Source organism: Haemaphysalis longicornis, unplaced genomic scaffold (assembly GCF_048455015.1).
Source record: "Haemaphysalis longicornis isolate Haplotype H1 unplaced genomic scaffold, Haemaphysalis longicornis Haplotype H1 scaffold_52, whole genome shotgun sequence".
In the NCBI taxonomy this organism is placed as follows: domain Eukaryota; kingdom Metazoa; phylum Arthropoda; class Arachnida; order Ixodida; family Ixodidae; genus Haemaphysalis; species Haemaphysalis longicornis.
In genome coordinates, this window is record NW_027526388.1 from 667,023 (window position 1) to 677,297 (window position 10,275).

Here is a 10,275-nt window from a genome sequence, read left to right on the forward strand (position 1 = left end):
ACTGTAGTGTGTATGAATTGTTATTGATATACTGCAGCCCTAAATAAATGCTGCGGCAAAATTGCTAAAATTCAAGAAGGAACTTAAAAGAAGGTTTTACCTAGATGGTTTTCGCGTTTTGCGAACGCTTATGTTGCGCCAAAATGATGCTTGTTGTTGCTGCCAGCATTATTGCAGTTATAAAAACATTATTCTGCCGATCCCGCGCTTCAGTCAGCGACATGTTAAAAAAACTTAGTAATTATTCCCGGATATTCATTATATATTATAATTCCTCGGCAGCCACGCAATGTTCTGAACATTTTTATTGATACATACAGCGCACCTTAAATGTATAGAAGCTTACACATCGCACCACAGTAAACCACAACAGATTTAAAAAATAAACAGTGAACACTGTATACGAATGGCCAATACCCAACCATATACAGGGTGATCAATGTTAAGTCGACAGGTTTTTTAAAAAATGGATGGTTAGATTTACGTGAAGACGACCGGTACAGTGAGGTTATGCGCCCAGGGGAACACACAAATAGAAGAAAATTATTGATTTCGGAGGCTTAATTACCAAAAATTGAATAATTAACTTTGTATTGGCCTCAGTAACCAGGCATGTTTGTATTGGAATGTTAGACGCAATCATGTTTCTGCGCAGTTTCAATTGGCAGAATTCTTCTAGCGCATCCGTAGTCAGAGATATCAAACAGCGAAGTTTAATTGCCGGTCCATGATTACGCATGAAAGACAGCCTGCACCGGAGCAAAGCTCCTCCCTTCTGTGATGTGCCTGCTGTGTACGGTGTTTAGTTCGACAAAGGGGTGGAGGCATAGTAAAAAGTGATAACTGGCATCCATTCATTCTTGGCTGGCGTTACAGCAATCTGCAGTACTCGGAACCGCTATAGAAACACAGAAAAAAAGGGAGGAGCTATACGCCCGTCTTGACTTCTAGCATGCGTAATCATGCCAACGGCAAGTAAACTTCTCCTTTGATATCTCGGACTACGGATGCGCTAGAAGAATTCTGCCAATTGAAACTGCGTAGAAACACGATTGCGTCTAACTTTCCAATGGAAACATAGCTGGTTACTGCAGCCACTAAAAAGTTAATTAAACAATTTTGGTTAGTTAAGCCACCTAAGTCAATAATTACCTCCTAATTATGTGTCGCCCTGTCCACCTAACCTCACTCTAGAGGTGGTCTTCGCATAAATCTAAGCGCATATTTAAAAAAAAAACCTGTCGACTTAACTTTGATAACCCTGTATGTATAAATGAACATCTTTGGAGTTATGCAAAATATAAAAAAGACGGCTCAATAACGGCGTTTCACGTAGACACCATAAGTAACAAAACGACTTTTTAATGCCGGCATTTGTGACGTATGGTTCGTGCGATCTTGGAGGCCCCGGGTTGTTCGACTCGTTAGGAGGGTTGCGTACAGGGAGGGATAATTTAGCTTATTCGTGGTTAGGAATTCAGCAAAAAAGGTCACCCAAACTTTTCAACTGAAGTTCAGGTATCTTGCCCGTAACCATTGTCTAAAAGAGAAATGGGTACGCACAGATTTCGTCAAATACACAGAACGTGCATCTATTGATTACATATCTTTATTGTCGGCAATGAAGTGGTGCGTGCGGTGGATTCAGAAGCAGTATGTCATGCGATTAGGGAACGCCACAACCCCAAGCAACTACCCCCATGAAATATACGCTGCTACTCCTCACAAGCGCATACTTTCGCACTGCCAACTAACCCGCGAAATGTTTCCTCCCCTACATAGCCTTCTCCACTTAAAAGGAGCCATAATTTGTCAGCTCCAAACACTTGTTCCCGCAATACCCTCAGAGACATAATATTTCCTACCAACAGGCACAGCATCGTAATATTTTCCGCACACAACAAACACTGTACTACACAGTGTAAGTATGCTTTAGTACCTCAGATCTCGCTTCCAATCCCAACCATACCCATTTAGGGTGGGGGGTGGCAATGCTAAAAAGATCTGGCCCTTGAAGCTTCGCCACGTGAGTAGGGCGCGAACTTACGAGTGCATACAGGGAGCCCCGGACGACCAGTCGCAACTAACCGGGATAAATAAACTTTATTAACACGAAAGCGTTTTATTCCCGGATACACTAAGATTTTGCTGATGTACCATCCGTCACGAAGGTGACGCCAGTACAACGAAGCAAGCGGCCTGTAAAGGGTGCACCCCTGCAGACAGACAGGATCTTTTTGCTGGGAATCAACCTTTAGTAGTAAAGAGTACGTTATATTTAGGGCTGTTCGTTTTCGGGATTTATATTCTAACACTAAAGTGATTTATGCCGCGATACCTCAACATTTTACTGACGTCATATCCCTCACGGAAATGACGCCAGTGCCCAATTGCCGGAGCGACCCCCAGCAGGACGTCGCTCGCCATGCACAACCACTAGACAGCCGACGACCCGCAAATCATGCGCAACTGGAAATTTCGCTGCACATTTCACTTTCGTGTTTGACTGATTCCTATGACAGAGGAATGGACCACATTTTTTTTCTCACTCTCCCCCCTCTGTATGTCTCTCGGTCACTGATGTTATTTGTACTGCTGTCCACGATCTGCTCAGAGAAAAAGGATGGGAGAGCCGTTTTCGAGTTTATCAAAACGCACATTTATTCTACCCTGAAGCAAACCACACTAAAAACCACAACTACAAAACCACGCCACAACCAATTTTGTAACCGAGCATAATTAATAAATCCCCGTGTCCTCGGTGCGTTCTCCTGAATATCTTATGACTACTTTTCCCAATTGTACGGGCCTATCTAGGTCACTGGCGCTGGCGTGGCGGGGACTTCGCGTTACCTGATGCAATGGCAATCATGTTCGTGGACAAAGCACGGGTAAAGGAAGTTTAAGGGAATTTATTCTTACTCGTGTAAAATGGCACATTGAACTGTAAAGGGTAAACTTCCCTACACGCCAAGAATGTGAAACACTACCTTGTAGAGCCGGTGCCTATTTCCCAGCGGCGAACCTTACGATGACTACAACAAACGTTTCGCTACGATTAGTGGCTGCGAACTCACTGAAGGGATTGCAGGTTTCATGTTTAAGTTTTAAATGCTTGGTTATGGTTTATTGTTTTATGGCTTTATATAGCGTGTTAAAAAGGAGTACAAAAGAGAGGGTATGAAAAAAGAGTAGAATACATAGCTGTAAATGTTAATAAATGTAGGGGAAGTGGTGAATTACAGCTACAGAGGGCTACTTTCCGCAATATACAAATGTCCACTCACCTAATTGTCGCCTGATGTGTACGAAGAGAGAACTAATGCTGCCTTCTGTGCCGTTCTTATGCTTTCCTCTTCTTTTCTTTGGCCCCTTATCTTTCGCTTCTTCAGCTCCACAATTATTACGTCAAATAATTCGTTTTTCTTCGTCTTACGGCCAGAAATACGCCATTAGGAAGACTGGCACACACCACAGGTTCTTCAGAGTTAGTGTTCTTCTCGACTGGTGTACACTTGTTCACCACGTACAACCATGTTCAGGTGTCACATGGCATGTACAAACATACAGAATTCACTATTCCAAATTATAGTTATGTGAATGGGGTACAGCTCGCAAATTGTCCCCTCAAGCATACCATTTCCTGGTCAATCCCTTAAGAGGGTGTGTGTCACGGGGAAAGGAACAACCACGACAACGCTTTTCCACGTTGGCAAACATGCGAGATAGCTTCCAGTGCTCTTGTCGTTTGCGGAGCAAAAGTGGCCCCTGAGATAGAGATGTGTGTCATGCCGTCCACTTCTTCATTTCAGAGACGGCGCGGCTGTCGTGGTAAAACTATTCGGATCACGTTGATTTTTTTGTTTTGTATTCCTACTCCTCTTCCTTTCCTTTTGTCTCTCTGTGTCTCCCTTGAACCTACTCGCTAGTCCTTTCTTCTGCTGCGATATTTTGTCTGACCTAATTGCTTCACATGAAAAGAATCTTCTTGGCCACTCCCCCTGTTCGATGAAAGTTTGCCGACCGGGTACTGCATAACGTCATTATGGTCGAGGCTATGGACGGCATTTGGAAGTCAGCCATCGTCGTAGGTTACGGACACGCGCATGCTAAGCGTTCGTACATCAGCATCAGAGTATGGAAGAGCCAGCCAGAATGGCTACATTTGTTGGAACCAGTCGCAAACCTTAAATAATTCTAAGACTTTTCTGTGAACAGGATGTCGCGCCGCAGTTCCAGAATAGTAGTGTTTTTGTCTATTCATGCTTGCGTTCTGTCAGAATACGGCATTAAAACAGAGTAGATAGTACTCTTGGTAGAGCCCTGGGCCCCTACTGTGCAGACAGTTGTTCGAATCCCATTCCTTAACACGGGTCTTTTACGCTTTATTTACATTTACAGCGGTGGCCATTTTCTTGACCGGAGAACAACAACAACCGCTCTGGTTTTTCGCTGAATACGCCACATAAAGTTTTCGCGCTAACAGAACGCCGCAAAACGCAGTGGCAAAAACAAGTATCATAAAGTAAAGTTCCACAAAACGGCTTTTCGAACTATGCCAACTAAAAAGGAAAGAAAAATAGTTGAACTTACGGCGCTCGAACATGGGGAACGCAAAATGGAATCGTATTAAAAACTTTGAACGCATTCATCATGCGCGGAGGAAGAAGCTACGGGAACACAGTGGGTAACGGTGCAAGACCCGGGCTACAGATAGTCATAGTTTTTTGACGACATTTGCAGCGGCTAAAGTAGGTACGCGAAGAATTTTTTTATGCATCTTGGAATGACTTCGCACCTATTACATTTTCATTGGCTAAAAACAATATGACGACGTGATTTACGTTGTTGTGTTAATAAACAGCATTAGTGCATATCGTCTGCTTTGATTTTATTCAAAGCTCTGAAATTAGTGAAGCGGGGATAGCCCCGACTGCCAAAAAAGCGGTTGGCTTCGTTCTTACCCCACACCATGCTTCGTCAAGTTTAATGCCCTCGGGAGGCCATTGACTGCTTGAAATTTTCCGAAAAAATTCCTGGGGTCGATTGCCGAAAGTTCTTTGGTCTCATTATTAAGACACAGGGTAAAAATAACGCCCATGCATTCCGTACACATTTAACCACGCAGCTGGTTAAGCAGAGGAGCGGTAATGTGTGGCCGTTGTTTTACGCATGAGACGTGGTCTCACCATTCTGAAAAGAAGTGCCATCAGTGTTCCTATTGCCACATCGAAGTTGCGCGACCCGAACCACCAATCCATTCTGCGTGCAGATATCAGTTGAGCAATCCTTCACTCAGTTGATCGTGGCGCCAACCCTCTGTGCGAGACTCTTTTTTGCTCCCTTTGTGTACCGTTCCCGCTCACGAATGTCACCGGTTGCGTGAGTGTAGCAACGTGATCTGAATCCCAGCCAGTCTCTCCGCCCTTGCATATAGTTCCTGTCCAACCTGGTGGTTCCACGCATGCGCACAGGGTTGCACCAGAGGCGTCTTTCTGCGTGCACGAGACGCCAAGATATATTTTCCTTTACTCAGATATTGTTTCTGGTAAAAATATTTTCTGTTTCGTAATATATAAGAATGGAGCAAGGCTAAAAATTTCGTTACTGGAAATGTGTGGATACACAGCGTCTTGAAGAAGCATTGAAACAATACCATGGGCAGCTACCCCGGGTACCATGTGATATGGTTGAATACTCCGACGTCCAGTTAGAGTTCACTTACGAGCGCTTAAAATGTCAGCAGTATAGTGTTTATCATAGGGGGTAAATGTTCAGTTGATGCATTTTGACTACTGCATTTGTTAGAAAAATATTCTGTCTCCAGGTTAAACATAACATTAGCCTGATAAACACAGCAAAATTAATATAAATCCAGCATACCATATTCGCACATATCAATACATGCATGATATCACTCTCCCTGTTGTAAACTTGGGATACTGGCGGCATGCTGTCGTAATTGGATAGCATAACCAAACGCGTATGCGAACACCATGACATCGCCATGCTGCGTCATTAGATTTCCTCTATCCTCTCATTTAAAGCAGCGTAAATTCAGAATAAAATGGCGGAGATTGCAGTAGCGGGGCAAGGCCACCTCCTTTGTCGAAGAGCCGGCAGTTGAATCTCACACCAATTTACGAACTTCCCAAAGAATGTTCTTCATGGTTGCTGGTCCTGATTGTTTTAAAAAGACGGCAGGCTTTCGCATATCTCGTAAAGTGGAACGAGATGGCATGCGCTAGAACCTGCGGCAACCAGCCTCGTGAACTCGGCGTCTGTAGCACGCACTCGGTGTCTGTGCTCCCCACTTCATGAGCGAATGCACGTGAACTGCCCGGAAGTGAGACAGGTGAATTATGTTATTGAGGTAAGAGGACAGAAGCCCTTCAGTGAGACAGGCCAAAAGGTACGGGGTACAAAGGCAGGAGAAATTGCAAAGTTCCCGGTGCCGGTGGTGGGGGTGGTGATTGTTGTTGTATGGGACCAGGGGGGGGGGGGGACGCCTGGTTGGATATGCCGCTAATTGCTCAGCCCAATCTTCTACTAATTAATCTATTTTAGGGTCCTTTCACCACGAGTTAACCAGTTCCGTCTCTTGAAGAAAGCTTAGTAGAAGGCACGACACGTCTCTCCGCTGCATTCAATGACCCCTTGCGAATACGATGTGGTCCAGGGGGTTCTGTGGGGTTCCCAACCTTCTAATTCTTGAGAGCATGGCAGTCCGCTCGAGAGAATGCTCTGGACAACACATCACATAGTGGTGTACATCCCCTATCACTGCTCATGACAAACACAGAGGCAGTAACACGAGGCCCACCTTCAATAGCCATGCTGGAGTCTTCGCTGAGCCCGTCCGGATGCGGTACAGAAATGTTGCCTCCGATATCATAAGTCCCTCCGGTACGCAAGGCTGGTGATAGGGATCTCCCAAGGACTTGAAATGTTCGACGAATGTTCCCCTGAAGTCTTTCCAGTGATCGGCGGAAACCTTAACAGTCGGGGCAAATTGCAGCGCTTTCCTTGCCAACTGATCAGCGGTCTCATTCCCCTTGACGCCAACATGGGGTGGAAACCACTGAAACCGCACACGAAAACCCTTGCGGCGGAGTTCTTGCACAAGCCGTAAGTAACGGTGACAGACCCTTTTTGTGGGTATCCCACGCTAAAAAAGTTGTAGTGCTGCTTTTGAATCAGTCATTACAACTTCCTGAGGTATTCTATGGCATACGTTTCCTCAAAGCAGCGGCGGTGGCAGTGCATTAGAATTCGATGGAGGACACCACATGATCCAGGCGTGCTGCCCAGGAAACCTGCTTATCAGGAATTGCATACGTCGCTGCACTAACCTCTCTTTGCCGATTGACTCAGCCATCCGTACAAATGTGAGGGTGATTGGTATAAGATTTCTCCACGTGTTGAAGAAGCAAAAATGTGGCTGGGCAGCGACCCTGCGCGGCCTACAGGAATAAGATGGCCCCACACCGCTCCTAACTCCTTCTCTCCCCCTCCTTCTCCCGTTTTTGAATAAACGTTTTCCAACTAACCAACCGCTGGCGTATTTGCTTAACTCTTATGTGAAGAACATGTAGCTGACACTGAAGGCTCTCGTAAGACAATGGTGGCGTTGAGATGGGAAGTTCCCCGGGCCACTGATGCCACAATATTCTCAAAGTTCTCTGTTCATGCAAACGATCGCTGTTTAGTGAGGGTCTCATTTTTTACTTTTCGGGAAAACGTAAATAGAGCAGATGGAGCGTATGTGGTGCACTCTAGGGGAGTCGGTAAGACGGCTACACATGAGCACATTTGGTATTCTTATCGAGGGCTCGAGGGTTGTGCCGTACACGACGTATGTATTCGGATGCAGATGTGGGTACCTGCTGAATTTTAAAAGCTTAACACGGTCTCTATCGAACGTGGAACAGAGCCAGATGAGATGAAACAAATTTGGTGTGCCACCGCAACCACAGTAGGGGCAGCGGTAGAGCTCGGATCCTGCAGGGGCTGTGCATTTGTATAAAACTTGAGGAATGTAGGCCGCGTTACTGTAGACTTTTTCGCGAATTTTTCCCGCGACCATGAAAGAGGATGGTGAAAGCCGAGGACTACGTCTGTGGTCGCATTTTGCATACGCTGTCTGCTTAGTTTCTTTAGATGCCGAAGCCGAAGTTACCAATATGACTGGAGAGATGGGGTTGCTGCGGTGGGAACCGCAGGACGTACTTGAAGTTGCTCCCTGGCAGCCGCGTGTGCGAGAAGGTTGCCATTCCGAAGAGCACGCCAGAGAAACCGCCACGAATGGTGGGCAGAGTGTTATCGAACGTCGAGCTGTCCGCCGCAGTGCGCTCGTCATAAGGCGCACGTCCACAAACGTTCGGTATTTGTTCCTCGTATTTTACGCGAACATCTTACCTTGCGCAAGCCCACCCGCAAGCCTAGATGACGGCGCTCTAAACGATGTTTAAAACATTTGTTTCGCAGTGACGTCACGCTTCGACTTGGCTCGTGAGGCTCCGCGGAGCTATAGCTTGCCTAGGCAAGCGGATCGAGGGCGAAGCACCGTACAGCTGCGCCAGGAGTTGCTAGGCAACGCGAGGTAAGGTCAATGCTCCGCGATGTTTTTATGTGCCGAGTACCTTAGGACCGCCCATGTACGTCTGTGTCCATGCGAATAGCATTTGCAATCGCGAAAATTCACACAGGCACCGGCAGGATTAGAGCCTGCGTCTGGTAGACCTACAGCCTTAGTGTCAGTCGTCCTACCCATTGTGCTACGACCGTGAGTTAGTACCCGAGCGTCAAACGGCTGACTTCCTCGCCTGTAACGGTGCGGATACCTCTGGACCTCCCCATGTCCGCCCGCGTCGATCCAAATCAGGCAAAAGTCGATTTGAGCCGTGGATTGCAGTTTGATTTAGGCAATAATCAAGGTGCAACTAACGGCTCAAATCGAATGATGGTCGGGGCGCAAATCGCAAGTCATTCGGTGCTCAACGTGGATGTCATTTCGAGTCTGCCTACTCCACACTCTCGCCATCATCCACGGAGTGGATATGCCGCCATTTTTGTGCAATGGATGGATTACGCTCGCCATAAACAGCTCTGCTGTGAAAAATTTTATCAATAACGAAAATGAGCCTTACTTTTCCAATACGCTTTAATTTTTGTATGTAACTCTTTCTGAAGCTGTTTCATTGTTATGGACAAGAAAAACCAAAGAAATTGCACCAACTGGGCTTACGGTGGGCTGGGCGAACATGTTTTTTTATAAACTCGAAACTATATAATCCCGCCCAATATTAGGTGTGTGCCAGCGAATTGTAAGGAATCGCGTCTCTATTACCACATTTTAAAAGCACCTCTGAAATATCGGGGATTTAAAATGTGACTTCTTTTTTAAAACCATTTTACCTTTTTCTTGTGCGGTTTTGGTTAGCTAAAAAATTTAAGGCAAAGAAAACAAATTGTATGCGGTTGCCCTAGGGACTATTTAAAGAGATGCAATGGCCCAATTAATAAAGACGATAGTCTTTCTTCGGCTACTTAAACCCAGAAATTTTGGTCTGTCTCTCCGTCTGTCTGTCTGTGACTCGATTCATCCACCCGGCCAAAGCAAAACAATGCCTGCGCAATAGTCTTATATAGTCACAGCTAAATGTGCCCGTCTATGTCCTGTGTAATGTTCATACTTGTCAACATTGTGGAAGAAGAACAAGACATTACGCAAATATGAGACAACAAATCAATACAGAAGTGATATTTGCAGTGTTCCCTTATAAAAAAATCAAACATTCTTGACTTTTGCAAAATTAAATACTTCATCAACTGCAGAAAAAGAATTCACTCCGCCGTCGCCTGCTGTCGCCCGCGCCACTATAGCTTCTGGCGCCATTTTAAGAAATCAACCGGCAACAGTTACGCAAGGTTCCACTAGATAGGTTCCACGTTCTGCTTGCAACGCACGTGGAGTAGGGAAACGCGGTTCTATAAACGTTGAAGTAGGGCGCCTCGGTTGACGCGCGTCTTCGCCGTACGGCAGCGTTCTCATCGAGACACCCGGTTTGGAGCAGAGGAACGCGGGAAGTTTAAAATGAATAAAGCGAACCTTTGGCGTCTTTACCTTGGGAGGAGCGCGACGCAAGAGGCACAACATGAGAGGTAAGCGGGAAAGCGAAGGGAGGCATTTACTTCGCAAAAGCCGATAAAGACTGTCGTCTTCTGACGGCATTTGCAACGAAAGGAGCAGATACGCGGCCAATTTTTTGCATC